Below are 19,918 nucleotides of genomic sequence, written 5' to 3' on the forward strand. Positions count from 1 at the left end.
GCCTTCGATTAGCTCTTCTTCAGAGTCTAATTCTACCACACAGGGTTGTACCACCCTCTCAGCCTCAGCTGGAGGGGGAGTTACGGGTGTAACTTTGGACAACCGCGGGGAAGTCCTTGTTGGCTGCAATGAAATGCTGGCTGCTGGTTTCGGTATAGAGGTCTTAGGTTTCCCTTTCGCTTCTGATTTCTTTGAGACAGCAGCTGACAATTCCAGTGGAGCAGGAGTGATATCTTTCTTTATCATCTCCTGGAGAGTACCTCTCATGATTCTCTCCCTTGCAGGTCTGGTTAGCTCCTGTAACCGTTTACTAGTAGGTCTGGGGGTATGAGACACAACTCCGAGAGTTTTTAAATCGTTACCCAACAGAACTCGCCCTGGTACCTCACTCTGTATGCTGACAGGTATCTTCACAGTCATGTCATTACACTGGATGAGAACTGGTAATTGGGGAAGCATCTGCACAAGCCCTCCAGCTAACTTGGTGAGGCGTTTGGGTTCCTTAGCAACATCCTCATCCTGAAAAAAAGATGTATCCACCACAGTTATGCTGGCCCCAGTGTCCCTAATGGCAGGAGTCTCCTGACCATTCACCTGGACACTGTCCTTATAATACTCTTTAGTATTATCTGGGATATAATTATAGACATCTAAATTCTGTTGTTCCCACAAACCCAGAGACACTAAAGAAACACTGGCTGAGACTCCAATGGGTTCATCAGCCAGTAGTAGAAAGTTTCCACTTGCTATTTGGACTTCCTCCTCTGGAGCGAAGGCTAAGGAGACAAGCTGGACCCCTGAAGGTTTACCCTTGCATCTGGGATCTCCTTTCACATGGTCAGTAGAGCCACAAACAATGCATTTACCAAATGCTTTCTGGAATGGTGGCTTGTTCTGGCCTCCCTCTGGTTTGGCACCAGAAGGTACACTATTCTGCTGCGGTTTTCCTTGTGGCTTACCCTTCTGGTTGTGGCTTACCCTTCTGGTTTTGTTTGGGGCCCTCTTTGGAATGTGAGTTATTAGAATTCTCTTTTGAGTCTTTTTTAGGCTGTTTTCCCTCATCCTTCTTCTGAGTTGCCCCAGAATCCTTATGAGTAGCCCTGTTGGCAACCCACAAGTCAGCAGCCTTAGCTAGCTTCCTGGAATCCAATTCCTTCGAATCAGCCAAGTGCTGTCTGAGCTCAGGAGAACAGGCATCATAAATAGACTCCAACATAAAAAGATTCTTCATACCCTCATAAGTGTTCACCTTGTAACCCTTAATCCATCCCTCTAAGTTTTTCAACCCTTCACTCACCCAGGTAGCCCAAGGGGTACCATCATGCTTGTTGAGGGTTCTAAACCTCTTAAGATACTGGGAAGGGGTCTTCCCAAATCTAGCTATCAAAGCTAGTTTCACACTTTCGTACTCTTTCCTATCCTCCTCCCCCAACTCCATTACCACATCAGTGGCAACAGAGGGGAGCCTAGAGAACAACCAGATAAGTAGCTCATTACCTGTGATGTTCTGGAGCCCATGATTGTACTCAAACAAACTCAGCCAATCCAACACATCCAACTTTGGTTCATACATACCAATTAATTCCTTAGGCATCCGGTGTCTTTTGGGACTGGAACTTCTAGAGGAGCCAGAGACAGAAGCAGTTTCGACAGACAACTTTTTCATTTCTAACTCATGCTTGAGCTCCATTTCTCTGAGCCTAAGAATTTGTTGCATTTCTTGGTGTTTCTGTTCAGTTTGAGCAGTAATCATTCTGAATTCCAAGTCTATTTTCATTTTTTCTAGTTCAAGAACTTGAGGACTTAGTGTGGGACCTGTTATAGGCACAGTAGGTACAACTGGTAAGGCAGACAGGAGAGCAGGGGAGACAATTTCGTTAGCCTCTCCTTCCTCTTCAGCCTCTTCATCACTATCATCAGAACTTTGATTTAGATCAACACCATTACTGTTATCTACATTTGCTGGAGAAGTTGGTTCCTCTGAACCTGTACCCAGACTTTGGTTTTCCAGCAATCTCGCTATCAGTTCTACTTTCTTGCCTCTTACAGAAAGATTCTCTTGTCTACAGAGAGATCTCAAACTCTCAGTATTTTCACCTGACAAGGACTCTTGACTGTAAACTTCCATAGTAGACATGTTTTTGAAAGTTGCTTTTTAGTGCTAAGCTTTGTGGTTAGTTATCCTAAAGTGTTGAAAAGCACTCTAAACTGTATACTCGATACAAATCCCACCGCTGCCACCAGTGTTAAGCGGAAACCTGTGCAGTTCCCTCTGGGACCACTGCAAAAGATTTAGGCCCACAGGTGTTTTGCAGTAAACCCACTTGGTAGCAGTCTGTACCACACAGATTCACTTGGTAGCTGTGGCTGAGCAGTCAGACTTCCCTCAAGAAGAGTTAGGCAGTATGTGGAGTATACAAAATAGGGCAATTTACACAGTAGAATAAGCAGACACGGAACAGAGCTTGGGTGTAAAGATATATAGTTATTTATTTATAAAAACACACCTATGAAACACACTGGCACTAATACGGCAAACAACTTCAATTACAATTACTATAAGTATATCACTCCTCTAACCATAGTTCGACAAGTCTAGGTTCAACGGCACCACTTATTTGCAGACAGAGGTGAATGCTTTAACCTAGATGGCACTCTAATATTCGTTAGAACGGGAGAGAAAAGGCAGGGTATGAAACCAACTCGGTACCAACTCTTTTACAAAGCAAATGCAAGGCAAGTAAGGCAGGGTCTACTGTGGATCACAAAGTTCAGAGGCCAGGCCCACTCGGAGAGAGGCAAGGCGATATGTCCCAAAAAGTATCACAGTGGAAAAGCACTTCGAGTCTTTGTAGCAAATTGTCACAGAAAGGTTGGACCAGTTTAGAACAAAAAGTTAAGAAGGTCTGGAGGCGACCCAATGGAGAGGCCAGGATTCAGACACCTCATGCTAACCATCACAAGGGAAGCCAGGCGGACACGGTACCTTGTATGTGGAGAGACAGCTCCGGCAGGGGCAGTTGTTCCTGGTGGTGGATGCAAGTCGGGGCTTTGCCAAGAGATGAGATGATCTCGTTGTCGAAGGAAAGTTGAAGATCGTTGCACCACCAGGGAAGAGACCAGCCGCGGAGTGCTCCGTCACAAGGCACTACCTTTTGGTCGCAGTATGGGCTAGTGGCTATCCAGTTGCTGGGGTACTCAGCATGGGCAATTCGACCACTATGCCCTGGAAGCGAAGAAAAAGCAAAGGGACTGGTTGTTCCCACCAGTCAGGGGAAGAAGACTCTCCAGCTGGGAGATCTCCTCTGTCGTTGGGAAGTGGTGAGACGGTTCAGCAGTGCTCCACCGGAGGTGTCGTCATTGCACGTCGGCTCAGCTTTACCCTCGTCGGATTCTTAGGTCCTGTGGCAACTTCTGAAGATCCAGACCCAAAAGCCCTGCTTTTATGCAGCAAACCCCCATTCATTCAGCCTAGCTGTCAATCAACACACGCTAAGTGGTGAGCGGGGTGGCTCACCACTTGGGCCAATCACACCAGAGTGCGACTTGAGTTGGCAAGGCAACTCAGTCCAGGGTGCCTAAACCCCCTCCCACACCCCCTGTGGTACCCAGACAGAATGGCACCACTTTGGAGGGCCTCTGTACAGAAGCCCGCCAAAAGTGGAACAAAGTGCTCAACCTTTGGTTCGAGTTACAGAGGTGAACACAGACGCCATTTTAAAAACCGAGTTCTGGCAGAAAATACCAACCGGTAGATTTATTTAAGACAAATAAACCAGCGGTATGTTAGAGACTAACAGGAAAAAGTATTAGCCTCCAACAATGGGAAGAATCCCATAGAATTATATTTGGGGTCGAATATAACAAGTAGTTTCCACTGCCACCAGCCAAAATTCGACGAGGGGGGACTGGACTGTGCCCCCTCGAATAACAGACCCAGGGGTAATCGAATTACCCCTACTAGTACGTCCACAATAGGATGGTTTGTACTAGTTCTGTTAGTAAATTTAGGTCTAGTAAAGCCAATGGTGACTTTACATGCCCTGGTAGACAGTAGTCAGTCCCAGGGTATGGAGTCTATGGTGGGGATCCTCTAGGACGCCCCAGTGTTACAGCACGGAGGGTGCGGTGTAACACTCATAGTAAAACACATGAGACCCTATGGAGTAAAAGACCCCATAGCCCATAGAACACATTGACATTCAAAGGAATTAACCACATTCATGTCCAAGAGTGGGAGAAAAGAGTCTCACTCTTGGCAGGATGGAAAAAAACAAACTCCAGAAATCCAGCAAAGCTGCTGGGGGACTCACTAGGTTAGGAAATTCAGCCTAAACAGAGAATTCTCCCTAACACTCGCCCCCCCCAGACTAAGGGACAGGAGGATTTAATCCACTCCTGGATGAATCTCATACCTCTAGTCGATGACATACATCCTAGAGAGACCATCAGCATTTTCATGGTGACACCCTGACCTGTGCTCAATGATGAAATCAAACCCTTGCAGGCAGATTGACCATCTCAGTAGTTTTGGGTTTTCCCCTTTCATTTGCATTAACCATCTAAAGGGTTGGTGGCCAGTCTGAATGACAAATGTAGAACCATACAAGTATGGCCTAAACTTCTTCAGAGCCCACACGATAGCAAAGCATTCTCTTTCGATTGTTGCCCACCTTGTTTCAGGATCCTTCAGCTTGCGGCTGATGAAGCAAACGGGGTGCTCCCTACCTTTCCCATCAGTTGACTGAGTATGGCACCTATTCCTACATTAGAAGCAGCTGTCTGCACAATGAAAGTTTGGTGGTAATCAGGAGCTCTGAGTACTGGGGCTTGGCAAAGAGCCTTTTTCAGGTTTTCAAAAGCCTGATTGCACTCCTCGTTCCATCTAAACTTTTTAGGAAATTTGGGAGAGGAGATGACATTCAGAGGAGAAGCTATGGTCCCATAGTTCTCAATGAAATTCCTGCAATACCCAGTGAGACCTAAGAAGGCTCTCACCTGGGTATGAGTAGTAGGTGTTGTCCAATTTTGCACAGCTTCAATCTTACTGAGCAAAGGCCTTATTTCTCCACCTCCTACCTCATGTCCAAGATAGACTACCTTACTCTGTCCAATTTGGCATTTACTCGTCTTTATGGTCAGATTGGCTCGTCCAAGAGCCTGCAAAACATCTCTTAGGTGGGTTACATGTTCTTCCCAGGAATTGCTGAACACTGCGATGTCATCCAAGTATGCCATGCAGAAGTCCTCCATCCCATTCAGAACCTGGTTTACCATCCGTTGAAATGTAGCAGGTGCATTTTTCAATCCGAAAGGCATTACCTTAAACTGGTATAAGCCAACAGGGGTAGAAAATGCAGTTTTCTCCTTGGCATGGCCTGTCAGGGCTATTTGCCAATAGCCTGACGTCAAGTCAAATGTGCTGAGGAACTTGGCTGAACCAAGTTTATCCAGCAACTCATCTGTTCTTGGCAAAGGGTGGGCATCACTCTTGGTGACTGCATTAAGAGCTCTATAATCCACGCAGAATCTAAGTTCTTTAGATCCTGCCTTTGGTACTAACACAACTGTGCTAGACCAGGGACTAGTAGAGGGCTCTATTACCCCGAGATCAAGCATCTTGCTGACCTCAACTTTGATGTGGGTTTGTACGTTTTCTGACATTCGGTATCCTCTGCTTTTGACCGGCAGACAGTCACCAGTGAGTATGTCATGCTGGCCCCAAGGGGTCAAGCCTGGTGAAAGCGAGAACAGAGGGGAAAACTGATTCAACATAGATTTGCACTCTTCTTGTTGCTCGAGTGTCAGATTTGAAGAGAGATTTACTCCTTTAATTTCTTCGTCTAAAGGTAAGCCTCTGAGGAGATCAGGAAGAGCTTCACTCTCTTTCTCTTCCTCTGATGATGCTAGAAGCAACGCTCCTACATCAGGTCTCGAGACATACGCTTTGAGTCGGTTGGTGTGGAAGACTGTCGGAGCCTCCTTGGGATTGCCCAAGTCCACCAGATAGTTGACCTCTCCAAGTTTACCCACAACTCTGAAGGGTCCCATCCATTTGTCTTGCAAGGCCCTCTGCCTTGTTGGGATCATAACGCGAACTAGCTGGTCTTGAGCGAACTCAACCATGTTAGCCTTTTGATCGTGCCAGTGCTCGACCAATGCTTGTCCAGCTTTCAAGTTATCGCTTGCTTCTGTCATCATGTGCGACATTCTCCTCCGGAGACCTATCACGTAGTCAGTCACTCTGACTGGCTTGGGGGAAGGAGTACTCTCCAACCCCTCCTTAATCAGGGCCAATGAACCTCTGACGGGATGACCATAGAGAAGCTCAAAGGGAGAATAACCTACTCCCTCTTGAGAGACTTCTCTATAAGCAAAGAAAAGGCATGGCAGTAGAAAGTCCCACTTTCGTTTGAGGGGTTTTCTAAAGCACCTATCATGCTCTTCATGGTTCGGTTGAACCTTTCTACCAACCCATTGGTTTGTGGGTGGTAAGCTGTTGAGAACTTGTAAGTAACTCCACAGGTTTTCCACATGGCTTTCATGTAGTGGGATATAAAGTTTGACCCCCTGTCAGAAATTACTTCCTTTGGAAACCCGACCCTGGTAAAAAAATACCAAGGAGGGCTTTAGCCACAGCCGGAGCTGTAACAGTCCTCATAGGAATTGCCTCAGTTTACCTAGTAGCATGGTCTACTACAACAAGTATAAACCTGTTGCCTGAGGAGGTTGGAGGATCAAGGGGACCAACAATGTCAATCCCTACTCTCTCAACTGGGACTCCCACAACTGGGAGATGCACTAATGGTACCACATTCTTGGAGCCCACCTTACCAGAGGTCTGGCAGGTGTGGCAGCTCCTGAAGTGTTTTTCTACTTCGGCCCCCATCTTCGGCCAATAAAAGTAGTGAGAGAGCCTTTCCTTAGTCTTCTTGAAACTCAAGTGACCAGCCAAAGGAATCTCGTGGGCTAACTGCAAGAACTGCGGTCTGTTCTCTTGGGGTACTACAAGTCGTTGGTAGTCTCCAGGTGCAGACTCGGTCGGTTCATTGTAGAAGAGGCCATCTTCCCAGTGCAACCTGTATTTCCCAAGCTCTTGCCCTTCAACCTGAAATTCTGCCTGGTGGCGAAGACCTTCCAGAGTTGGACATTCTCTCTGTCCCTTACTGAAGTCTGCCCTGCTGGGTCCACCTTCTGCCAGTAAAGACTGCAGCTCAGGATGGTCAACAGGATCCAGATCTCCAATGAGTTCCTGGCCTTCCATTAACTCTTCATCAGAGTCTGATTCTACCATACAGGGTTGTACCACCCTCTCAGCCTCAGCTGGAGGGGGAGATACGGGTGTAACTTTGGACAACCGCGGGGAAGTCCTTGTTGGCTGCACTGAAATGCTGGCTGCTGGTTTCGGTATAGAAGTCTTAGGTTTCCCTTTCGCTTCTGATTTCTTTGAGACAGCAGCTGACAATTCCAGTGGAGCAGGAGTGATATCTTTCTTCATCATCTCCTGGAGAGTACCTCTCATGGTTCTCTCCCTTGCAGGTCTGGTTAGCTCCTGTAACCGTTTACTAGGAGGTCTGGGGGTATGAGACAGAACTCCGAGAGTTTTTAAATCATTACCCAACAGAACCCGCCCTGGTACCTCACTCTGTATGCTGACAGGTATCTTCACAGTAATGTAATTACACTGGATGAGAACTGGTAATTGGGGAAGCATCTGCACAGGCCCTTCAGCTAACTTGGTGAGGCGTTTGGGTTCCTTAGCAACATCCTCAGCCTGAAAAAAAGATGTATCCGCCACAGTTATGCTGGCCCCAGTATCCCTAATGGCAGGAGTCTCCTGGCCATTCACCTGGACACTGTCCTTATAATACTCTTTAGTATTATCTGGGATAGAATTATAGACATCTAAATTCTGTTGTTCCCACAAACCAAGAGACACTAAAGAAACACTGGCTGAGACTCCAATGGGTTCATCAGCCAGTAGTAGAAAGTTTCCACTTGCCATTTGGACTTCCTCCGCTGGAGCGAAGGCTAAGGAGACAAGCTGGACCCCTGAAGGTTTACCCTTGCATCTGGGATCTCCTTTCACATGGTCAGTGGAGCCACAAACATTTACTGAATGCTTTCTGGAATGGTGGCTTGTTCTGGCCTCCCTCTGGTTTAGCACCAGAAGGTACACTATTCTGCTGCGTTTTTCCTTTTGGCTTACCCTTCTGGTTTTGTTTGGGGCCCTCTTTGGAATGTGAGTTATTATAATTCTCTTTTGAGTCTTTTTTAGGCTGTTTTCCCTCATCCTTCTTCTGAGTTGCCCCAGAATCCTTATGAGTAGCCCTGTTGGCAACCCACAAGTCAGCAGCCTTAGCTAGCTTCCTGGAATCAAATTCCTTCGAATCAGCCAAGTGCTGTCTGAGCTCAGGAGAACAGGCATCATAAATAGACTCCAACATAAAAAGATTCTTCATACCCTCATAAGTGTTCACCTTGTAACCCTTAATCCATCCCTCTAAGTTTTTCAACCCTTCACTCACCCAGGTAGCCCAAGGGGTACCATCATGCTTTTTGAGGGTTCTAAACCTCTTAAGATACTGGGAAGGGGTCTTCCCAAATCTAGCTATCAAAGCTAGTTTCACACTTTCGTACTCTTTCCTATCCTCCTCCCCCAACTCCATTACCACATCAGTGGCAACAGGGGGGAGCCTAGAGAACAACCAGGTAAGTAGCTCATTACCTGTGATGTTCTGGAGCCCATGATTGTACTCAATCAAACTCAGCCAATCCAACACATCCAACTTTGGTTCATACATACCAATTAATTCCTTAGGCATCCAGGGTCTTTTGGGACTGGAACTTCTAGAGGAGCCAGAGACAGAAGCAGTTTCGACAGACAACTTTTTCATTTCTAACTCATGCTTGAGCTCCATTTCTCTGAGCCTAAGAATTTGTTGCATTTCTTGGTGTTTCTGTTCAGTTTGAGCAGTAATCCTTCTGAATTCCAAGTCTATTTTCATTTTTTCTAGTTCAAGGACTTGAGGACTTAGTGTGGGACCTGTTATAGGCCCAGTAGGTACAGCTGGTAAGGCAGACAGGAGAGAAGGGGAGACAATTTCGTTAGCCTCTCCTTCCTCTTCAGCCTCTTCATCACTATCATCAGAACTTTGATTTAGATCAACACCATTACTGTTATCTACATTTGCTGGAGAAGTTGGTTCCTCTGAACCTGTACCCAGACTTTGGTTTTCCAGCAATCTCACTATCAGTTCTACTTTCTTGCCTCTTACAGAAAGATTCTCTTGTCTACAGAGAGATCTCAAACTCTCAGTATTTTCACCTGACAAGGACTCTTGACTGTAAACTTCCATAGTAGACATGTTTTTGAAAGTTGCTTTTTAGTGCTAAGCTTTGTGGTTAGTTATCCTAAAGTGTTGAAAAGCACTCTAAACTGTATACTCGATACAAATCCCACCACTGCCACCAGTGTTAAGCGGAAACCTGTGCAGTTCCCTCTGGGACCACTGCAAAAGATTTAGGCCCACAGGTGTTTGGCAGTAAACCCACTTGGTAGCAGTCTGTACCACACAGATTCACTTGGTAGCTGTGGCTGAGCAGTCAGACTTCCCTCAAGAAGAGTTAGGCAGTATGTGGAGTATACAAAATAGGGCAATTTACACAGTAGAATAAGCAGACACGGAACAGAGCTTGGGTGTAAAGATATATAGTTATTTATTTATAAAAACACACCTATGAAACACACTGGCACTAATACAGCAAACAACTTCAATTACAATTACTATAAGTATCTCACTCCTCTAACCATAGTTCGACAAGTCTAGGTTCAACGGCACCACTTATTTGCAGACAGAGGTGAATGCTTTAACCTAGATGGCACTCTAATATTCGTTAGAACGGGAGAGAAAAGGAAGGGTATGAAACCAACTCGGTACCAACTCTTTTACAAAGCAAATGCAAGGCAAGTAAGGCAGGGTCTACTGTGGATCACAAAGTTCAGAGGCCAGGCCCACTCGGAGAGAGGCAAGGCGATATGTCCCAAAAAGTATCACAGTGGAAATGCACTTCGAGTCTTTGTAGCAAATTGTCACAGAAAGGTTGGACCAGTTTAGAACAAAAAGTTAAGAAGGTCTGGAGGCGACCCAATGGAGAGGCAAGGATTCAGACACCTCACGCTAACCGTCACAAGGGAAGCCAGGCGGACACGGTACCTTGTATGTGGAGAGACAGCTCCGGCGGGGGCAGTTGTTCCTGGTGGTAGATGCAAGTCGGGGCTTTGCCGAGAGATGAGATGATCTCGTCGTCGAAGGAAAGTTGAAGATCGTTGCATCACCAGGGAAGAGACCAGCCACGGAGTGCTCCGTCACAAGGCACCACCTTTTGGTCGCGGTATGGGCTAGTGGCTATCCGGTTGCAGGGGTACTCAGCATGGGCAATTCAACCACTACGCCCTGGAAGCGAAGAAAAAGCAAAGGGACTGTTTGTTCCCACCAGTCAGGGGAAGAAGACTCTCCAGCTGGGAGATCTCCTCTGCCGTTGGGAAGTGGTGAGACGGTTCAGCAGGGCTCCACCAGAGGTGTCGTCGTTGCAGGTCGGCTCAGCTTTACCCTCGTCGGATTCTTATGTCCTATGGCGACTTCTGAAGATCCAGTCCCAAAAGCGCTGCTTTTATGCAGCAAACCCCCAATCATTCAGCCTAGCTGTCAATCAACACACGCTAAGTGGTGAGCGGGGTGGCTCACCACTTGGGCCAATCACACCAGAGTGCGACTTGATTTGGCAAGGTAACTCAGTCCAGGGTGCCTAAACCCCCTCTCACACCCCCTGTGGTACCCAGACAGAATGGCACCACTTTGGAGGGCCTCTGTGCAGAAGCCCGCCAAAAGTGGAACAAAGGGCTCAACCTTTGATTCGGAGTTACAGAGGTGAACACAGACGCCATTTTAAAAACAGAGTTCTGGCAGAAAATACCGACCGGTAGATTTATTTAAGATAAATAAACCGGGGGTATGTTAGAGACTAACGGGAAAAAGTATTAGCCTCCAACAATGGGAAGAATCCCATAGAATTATATTCGGGGTCCAATATACCAAGTAGTTTCCACTGCCACCAGCCAAAACTCGACGAGGGGGGACGGGACAGTGCCCCCTCGAATAACAGACCCAGGGGTAAACGAATTACCCCTACTAGTACGTCCACAATAGTTCTGTTAGTAAATTTAGGTCTAGTAAAGCCAATGGTGACTTTACATGCCCTGGGAGACAGTAGTCAGCCCCAGGGTATGGAGTCTATGGTGGGGATCCTCTAGGACACCCCAGTGTTACAGCACGGAGGGTGCGGTGTAACACACATAGTAAAACACATGAGACCCTATGGAGTAAAAGACCCCATAGCCCATAGAACACATTGACATTCAAAGGAATTAACCACATTCATGTCCAAGAGTGGGAGAAAAGAGCCTCACTCTTGACAGGATGGAAAAAAACAAACTCCAGAAATCCAGCAAAGCTGCTGGGGGACTCACTAGGTTAGGAAATTCAGCCTAAACAGAGAATTCTCCCTAACAGAGGGAACACCTGGGAGGACCCACACTGCCAATTCACGTGTAGGACTCCCCTGCACCCCCGAAATACATGTACCCCACTCACACAGGGCCTATCCCGTGTGAAACTTGTCCGCACCCCAGTAATACACATACCCTGCTGAAATTGCGTGTGGAACTTCCCACGCACCCCTGTAATACACATACCCTGCTGAAATTGTGTGTTAAACTTCCCCGCACCCCAGAAATACACGTACCCTGCTGAAATCCCGTGCGGAACTTTCCACCCAACCCTGTAATACACGTGCCCTGCTGTAATCGCTTGTTAAACTTCCCCGCACCCCAGAAATACACGTACCCTGCTGAAATCGTGTGTGGAACTTCCCGCGCACCCCTGTAATACACGTACCCTGCGGAAATCGCGTGTTAAACTTCCCCGCACCCCAGAAATACACGTGCCCTGCTGAAATTGCATGTGGAACTTCCTGTGCACCCCTGTAATACACGTACCCTGCTGTAATTGCGTGTTAAACTTCCCCGCACCCCAGAAATACACGTACCCTGCTGAAAACGCGTGTGGAACTTCCCGCGCACCCCAGTAATACACGTCCCCCGCTCAGCGTTTGCTGTTTGCCAGCCCTGTATACTGGTCAAGGGTTGGCGCAGCCCTTTGCGCTGAATTAGTAATTTTGATGGCTTTTCCTTGCACGAGGGCGTTCTTGGGGGCGTAACTGGTGCTGCTGCAGGGTCTCTGCGCCACTCTGCGCCACGGCTGGTTTTGGAGGCTAAAATCCATGAATATGCTGTGCGCGGATATCCATTTTAGCGCACTCAGCTGGCGCAGACATTCGCACGCGCACACTCTGTGACAGCCGCGTGCGCCACTCTTGTGCGAAATTCTATGAATTACCCTGACAATGTTTGATCATCATTTACTGGCCCTGAAGCCATTTAATGAGGTTGAGTTAGCCCTGAAAAGGTAATTTCTGTTGGCCACTAAGGCACAATTAATGGTGAGGCCTGACATGCAGGGTCATTTTTTCTGGCGGTCTTATCTGAAACTCCAACAATTTTGATCTAATTCTCTGTTAATTCTTTGTATTTATAACTGAACTAGGCCTGCTTTTCCTGGTGGGCCTAGCCCACAGGTCTTGAGGTCAAAGTTTCATAGGCACAGAACTTTCAGTTCAGTTGGTGAATCATCAGCTGCATCCATTCATCAGAAACTACAGCTTTAAATCGACAAGATGTGCTTACGTGTAACATTTTAGCATTATACCTTGGCATGTTGTTTGAAACACAATCTTTCCTGATAGAGGGTTTGAACAGGTATAAGTCCACTTCAGGTATATTCACACAGAGGCCACAGTTACATAGAAAAATCCAACAAGTGGGCTTTTCCATTTGAATGTCTGTTTATTTATGTCACTTGGATCCACTTTCTCAATGTAAGGCAGTATTCCTCCTTGGTATTTTTCACATGCCTATGCTTTCCATGTATATTTCCCATGTGTACTGCTGTAGTTTTGAATCTGTCAAAAGGTGCCTTTTCCCAGTTAACACAAAATCAGCACCTGCAGCACCACATGTTATGTCACATTCGTTGGGCATATCCATCAGTTTTAAGGTCTCAGGTAGATTCTTTTTCACTTATGCACCTGTCAATTTTTAGTGGGGTTGGCTAGGCGCATTTCTTTCCATTTCACTAGGCTGTATGTCAAAAATCACTGATTTGTACTGGCTTATATATTTCAATGGAAGTCCACATTAGCCAGCTTCTCTCTCACAACAGACCCTAATATGGCCTTTCCATCTCTGTCACTCTGGGGCTATCTTTTCACCCCACAATCCACCCCCCCCTTGGGTTGTTGACTTGGTTGCCCCGTAGAAAAGAGCAAGGGAGAATGGGGTCTTTGTTTTCTTTTTGCTTTGGCTCATTCCATGAATTTCCTCATTGGAGCAGCTCTTTTCCTGTCCTGAGGGAGTGGCGCTCCGGTCTGCACTCCACTCCTTTTGGATTTTGGGGTTTGGTCCTGGAACCCCTCCCTTTTTGGAACCTCCTACCCCCAGGCTGTGAAGGTAAGGAGTTATTGAGTCTGCAGAGAATAAAAGAGAGGTTAAGTATATTATACAGTACTTCGTTCCCTGGTAATTAGGCATACAACTTGAACAACAAAACAATATCACATAACACTCTGACATTTATTTCCTTCACATTAACATTTCTACACATATTATTCATATATATTATTCTGATGTTAATACATTCTTTGTGATTATACATTCTTTTACTCCCTGTTAATGTGCGATATTCTCCATCTGGGTTTCCATTCATTCCTTTCATACTTCAGATGGTTCCTGGGTTCTACACTCATTCGGCTCTTCAATCAGTCATACAGTCTGTCTGGGGTGACAGCTCTTCAACTGATTGATAGGGACCCATTTCTCTTCTGTATGTTCTCCTTTAGGGATGCATATCTTATAGGTGACAGGTGAGATGTTATCGACAATTTAAAAGGCACTGTGCCAAGAGGGGGGGAACTTCCGCTCCTTGGTTTGGTTCCTTTGAAAATTGTGCAGATAGACCCTGTCTCCTACTTTGCACTGCTTCGTGGTGGTTTTTAAGTCGTGGTAGACTTTCATTCTTTCAGCCAACTTTTCTCAATGTTGCTGAGCATAAGCAAAAGCGTGCTGAGGAGTTTCTGTAAATTCCCATTGTACTCATGGGTAGTGAGCAGATGCTGATGTAGCACCATTTTCATCCAGTCATGAACTCACATGGATATATTTTGGTTGCAGAAGACGGCATGGACCTAATGGCCATTAGGACAAGCGGTAATCAGATGTCCCAACTTGTTCCACAGTCTGCCACAAACTTCTTCAAGATGCCCAAAATTGTTTTATTGTACCTCTGAACTCCCCCGCTCAAGGCTGGGTGGTAGGCAATGTTGAGTTTTCTTTTTACCCATTGTATCTCCCACATGTTGGTCATCACCTCTCTGGTAAAATTACTTCCTCAGTCCAACTCAATCCTTTAGGGAAGGCCGAAATGAGAGAAGATATGGTTGATCATTAGTGCAGCAGCTGTCTCTGCCTTACAATTTGGGGCTGGAAGACAGCCTACCCACTTGGTAAACAAGTATGTCACGGTCAACATGTACTTGTTTCCTCTAGAGGAGCGAATCACTGACCCAATGAAATATACTTGCAAATCCGACGAAGGCAGTGTCATTCCCATTTTCAATAGGGGAGCTCTGTGTGTGAGAGAACTTGGCTGAACCTGAGCACACACAAGGCACCAATGTAAGTAGATGTCGAGGTTGTGGCCCAGGTGTGGCCAATATGCGACCTTGCACAAAATTTGAAATGTTGGGGCATGACTTAACATCAGGCTTCAGAATGAGGTAGGTACTACCCACTTGTCACATCCAGATATGGATCTCCATACCAACAAACCGTCTTGGAATCAGAACATTTTGGAAAACTCCATCAACACTAGGAGATCCTCATTCCCGGTATACTCATATTCTGTCAGAGGAAAATTCACAGGGTCTACATTATGTTGATAACATTTCCCAATCATTGGGTCCTCTTTTTGTGCAGTAATCGGATCTGCATCTGCGGTTTCTTTACTCCACTGGGCAGTTGAGAGTTCATGATTAGCATGGGTTTGGGACCTGGTGACATCAGTGACCTGGAATTCCACCAACAGGGATTTGGTTTCTATGAGATCCCTGTGAATGGCTCTGGTTTTGGCCAACTGGTCAGCCAAGTAATTTCCAGTTTTGCCTGGTCCCTTTATTTTAGAGTGATCTCTGATCTTTTTCCAATAGATGGTCATCCCAGTAGAGGTTAATAGATCATCAATTGATTCAATTAATTTCCCATGCTACTGCGGATTAGTGTTCACACACAGCATTCCTCGATTTTTCCAGTTAATCAGGTGTTCCACAAACCCATTTGTGACATAATCATAGTCAGTGATTATGACCAGTTGTTTCAGTTGGTGGTGTGCTGCAGTGATGATGGCTTGATGTACCGCCATCAACTCTGCCACCTGACTACTTCGGGGAACTATTTTGTACCCAGCAGAGGGTTCCAGGGCATCATTAACCCAGGCACTCCCAATTCCAGCCATTAGTTCTTTTTCCTCATGAGTGTCAACAGGGTAGGAGCACACATCCACATGAACTGTGGGTACCCCCGGCACGTGTCTTCCTCATAGACTTTGTGCTGGGAAGTAAGGTACACCTCCATGTTGTCATTCGTCCTTAGACTTTCATCCTCAAGACAGTTTTCTTGAGCATAGACATGCAAGGCAACCTATCCTTGAGCTAGAGGCCTCTTCTTGTTTTGGCCATATCTGACCTCCACAGGAAAGCCTGGCATGGACAGAATCCAAGTAGTCATTCTGGAATTACAAACATTCCCTGTTCGGATTTGGTCTCTCTGGAGATATTGCAAGGGTTGGTGAGGAGTCTCCACTATGATGTGCTGTCCCTGGATGAATGGGAGGTAATTCTTCAACGCCCACACCATTTCCAGGAGGGCCTTTTCACAATCATTGAATTTCTTCTCCGCAGAGGACAAAGTCTGCCTTGTGTACGATTACTTTGTTGACCTTGTCGTTCTTTTGGTATAATACCACTGTTAAGCAAGTATCTGAGAACCCCATCTCCAAGAAGAACTCCTTGTTCTTTATGGGTTAAGCCAAACAAGTAGCTTGGAAAAGGCTTCTTGTTAGTTGTTTTACTTCCTCAGATTGTTGCAGACCCCACTCCCACTTGACCCGAGCCTTTAATAAATGGACCACGGGTTGAATGACCTCTAAGTAGTCTTCAATTAACTTTCTGCTATAATTAGTGAGTCCAAGAAGGCTTCTTAGCTCTCGCAGAGTGACAGGGTCTTTCAATTTCAATAATGCTTCCATCTTTTTTGCCTGGGGACTGAGACCCTCAGGGGCGATTTCTTGCCCTAAGAAGTTCACGCGGGTCTTACACCACTGTGCCTTCTGAAAGGACAGTTTTGCTCCGGCTTTCAGCAACTGGGTCAGACCATAGCATATTTCCACTAATTTTGCCTCCACAGTTGAGCTCTTGATTAAGACATCATCTACATGGGCCAGGTTTCCCCTTTCACCTAAATTGGGCATTGCCTCATGTAGGAAGATGTTAAATTCATAGCCAGAGTTTATGCATCCAAAAGGGGGTTTGGGTCCACATGTATTGCTGCCGCCCCAAATGTGAAGGCAAGCTTATACTGGTCTTTCCTACTCACGGGTACTGTCCAGTAACCGTTGGGCAAGTCAATGGTGATATACAACTTTGACCCCTGGATCTGGCCCAGTCTCTGATCGATGTAGGGAAGTGGCCATCTTGACATGTGGACCCATTTGTTTAACTTCCTTAGGTCTGCACAAAGTCTCCATTGGCCATTGGTACCGGGTTGTTAAAGGTACTGTGGATTGGACTAATTATGCCATGGGATTCTAAATTTTTAATAATCTCCGTGAGTGTCTCCATAGATGTCAGGATGCCCAGGTCCAAGGCGCAGGAGCGAAGCAGTGCCAACCACCCCCTCAATGGTCTCAGTGTCTGCAAGTCAAGGCTTGCACAGACCTCTGTAACCAGAGTGGGGAAGGAGGGTTAGGGTCTCGATGAGTGGATAGGCAGAGGGATTTTAGGTTAACCGGATTGAGGGGTAGGAAGAGGTTATGGATGGGACTGGGGATTTTAGGATAAACGATGGCTGCACACTTTTCTTTAACTGGCTGATGTAACTGTTTTAACACCTTTACATGTAAAGGTGTTTCCCTTCACATTGCATTGCCCTTCTAACAAAACCTGTACGTGCTCCTCTGAACACGAAGTTAAAACAAACATGGCTTGGTAAAACAATTTGAGCCCAGTTACATCTTCATGAACAAAGTCTTATGCACTAGCACACTTAGCTTTTGCTTCAGTCTTTAAGTCCTGTCCTGCAAAGGCTGTCGAGTCCTGTGCCACGTCCTTGCGATCAGATGATCAGATGCAAACTAAAAGGAAAAAAAAGGACAAGCATTAGCGTGTGCTTTCTGGTTCTGTCGGTCTCTCGCTCTCCCAAACACACTCTACACGCATTCAGCATTCTGTGCATTCATGGATTTCAGGTTCCTTTTGGGTGCGCTGCCGCACGTGGCCTTTCAACCCCCAAGATCTATGTTTTGCCAATATTCGGTCTTCCTACAGACCGAGTGCCTTTGCACTGTAATGCGCTCCCGTCTCGTGCGCCTTTCCGGCCTATGTTCCACGAGACGAAAACACGTGAAAACATCCACAATAAGTATCGTCTTTGATCTTCACACATTATTTATTTATTTATTTATTTATTTATTTATTTTACATTTATAAAGCGCTCACACAGCCCGCAGGCATCGAGGCGCTGTTACAGGAATTGTTATTAGTTGTGTAATTTCTTTGTCTTAGTTACGTATTTATAACGCGCTTAAACACTCGGAGGTTTCTAAGCGCGGACCCGGGGATCGAACCTGTTGTTGCTTTGTGTCGTCTTGCTTCCAAGACGCGCACGCTGCCGCTGTGCTATCCTCCCGGGATTCACTGAAGCAGAACTCTTTCCCCGAAGCCCGCCCACTTAGCTTCTATGTGACGGCGCAGGGTCTCTGGAGGGGTTGGGAAATGCCCCCTGCGCTCCCCCCATAAATCCCAGACACTCCGTGGGCTGAGCGGTACTTATCTCTTTGAAGCGAGGGGCCGGATGGTTCCTCCGGAGGCTCTGGGCCCCTCGCGTGTGAATTCCGTGGAGCTGCTGGTCACACGTCCACTCTCCTCGATGTCTCGAGCACAAGCCCCGTGCCTTGGGGCTTGCGCATGCGCATTCGCACGCCACACCCAGCGCAGCTTCCCATTGGCTCGCGAGTCCGCAGAGCATGCTGGGAAATGTAGTCCTGGCATGCCAAATGCTGGGATTTGTAGTTTTGAACTGCAATATGTCTACAGAAAGGGCATAACAGCCTTTTTAAGTACAATAACCTTCTGGGTCTAGGTTTCTTCATGGTCCCTGGCCCTACAGCTCCAACAGTACATGGTCTATGGCCAGTCCTGCCCCTGACAGCACTCCCCCCCCACGGAAGGCAGGGCCCCCGGGTTTATCAGGGTAGTTTCTGTGAAAAGTGCGCAATAATCGTGGAGCATGCACATGATGCGAGGGTTCCCAGGAGCGATCTTCGGGCCAGTACCCCACCCAATCAATCAAATAATAGATTTGTCCGTTCTTTAATATCTTGGAGTTCAAAATGGCTCATACTTCGTACTCAGGTTCCCCATGTACGAGTACGGGAGGTGTTTTTTGGGTACGTGCGCCATGGGGTGCTGGTTTTAACAGCGATGTATGGAAGGTAGGGTGGATTTTCATCTGGGATGGTAGAGTCAATCAAACTGCTACTGGGTTAATAACCTTTTCTACGCTAAACGGGCCTTAATAGCGAGGTTGTAATTTTTTGGGCCCCTCTAGTCGTAAATTGCGGGTGGACAACCATACCAGGTCGTTCTTACGATACACTGGGCTGGCACGTCGATGTTTATCTGCATAGATTTTATATGTCTTTTTGGCTCTTATGAGATTATCCTGCACCTCCTTCCAAACCTGCTCTATTCTGATCCGTTGTCCTGCCAATGTAGGCAGAGCTGCTTCTGCTGTTGGAACGGATAAAGGTAAGATCCGTGGGTGTCTTCCATACAAGCAGAAGAACGGGGATCGTTTTGTGGAGGAGTGAACAGCATTGTTATATGCCAATTCTGCTAGCCAAGTGTGTTGAACCCATGTTGTCTCTCGTCCTGCGGCCAAGCAGCGTAGGAACTGTTCAAGCCCCTGGTTCACGCGTTCGGTTTGGCCGTCTGTCTCAGGATGATAACCCGAGGACAGTCGGACTTCCATACCGATGATGTTACAAAACTCGCACCAGAACCTGGAAGTAAACTGCGGACCCCTATCTGTTATTACACGGCACGGGAGGCCATGAAGGCGGACCACGTTCTGTAGGAATAATTCGGCAATTTCCTTGGCTGTCGGGACCCCTTTACAAGGGATGAAGTGAGCCATTTTTGAAAAGGCATCCACCACCACCAGTATAGAGGTGTAGCCCTGCACTTGTGGGAATTCGACTATGAGGTCCATGGTGACTGTGTGCCATGGTATAGTAGGAGTTGGCAGGGGACGAAGAAGACCTGCTGGTTTCTGGTGATCGGCCTTGTTTTGGGCGCAAATTGTACATTGTCGCACGTATTGAACATCAAGCCGCCACTTTGGCCACCAAAAATGTCTTGCTACCAATTCTAATGTTTTTGCCTTACCGAGGTGACCCGCTAGGGATGA

Source organism: Ambystoma mexicanum, chromosome 5q (assembly GCF_040938575.1).
Source record: "Ambystoma mexicanum isolate Mex_15411 chromosome 5q, UKY_AmexF1_1, whole genome shotgun sequence".
Classification (NCBI taxonomy): domain Eukaryota; kingdom Metazoa; phylum Chordata; class Amphibia; order Caudata; family Ambystomatidae; genus Ambystoma; species Ambystoma mexicanum.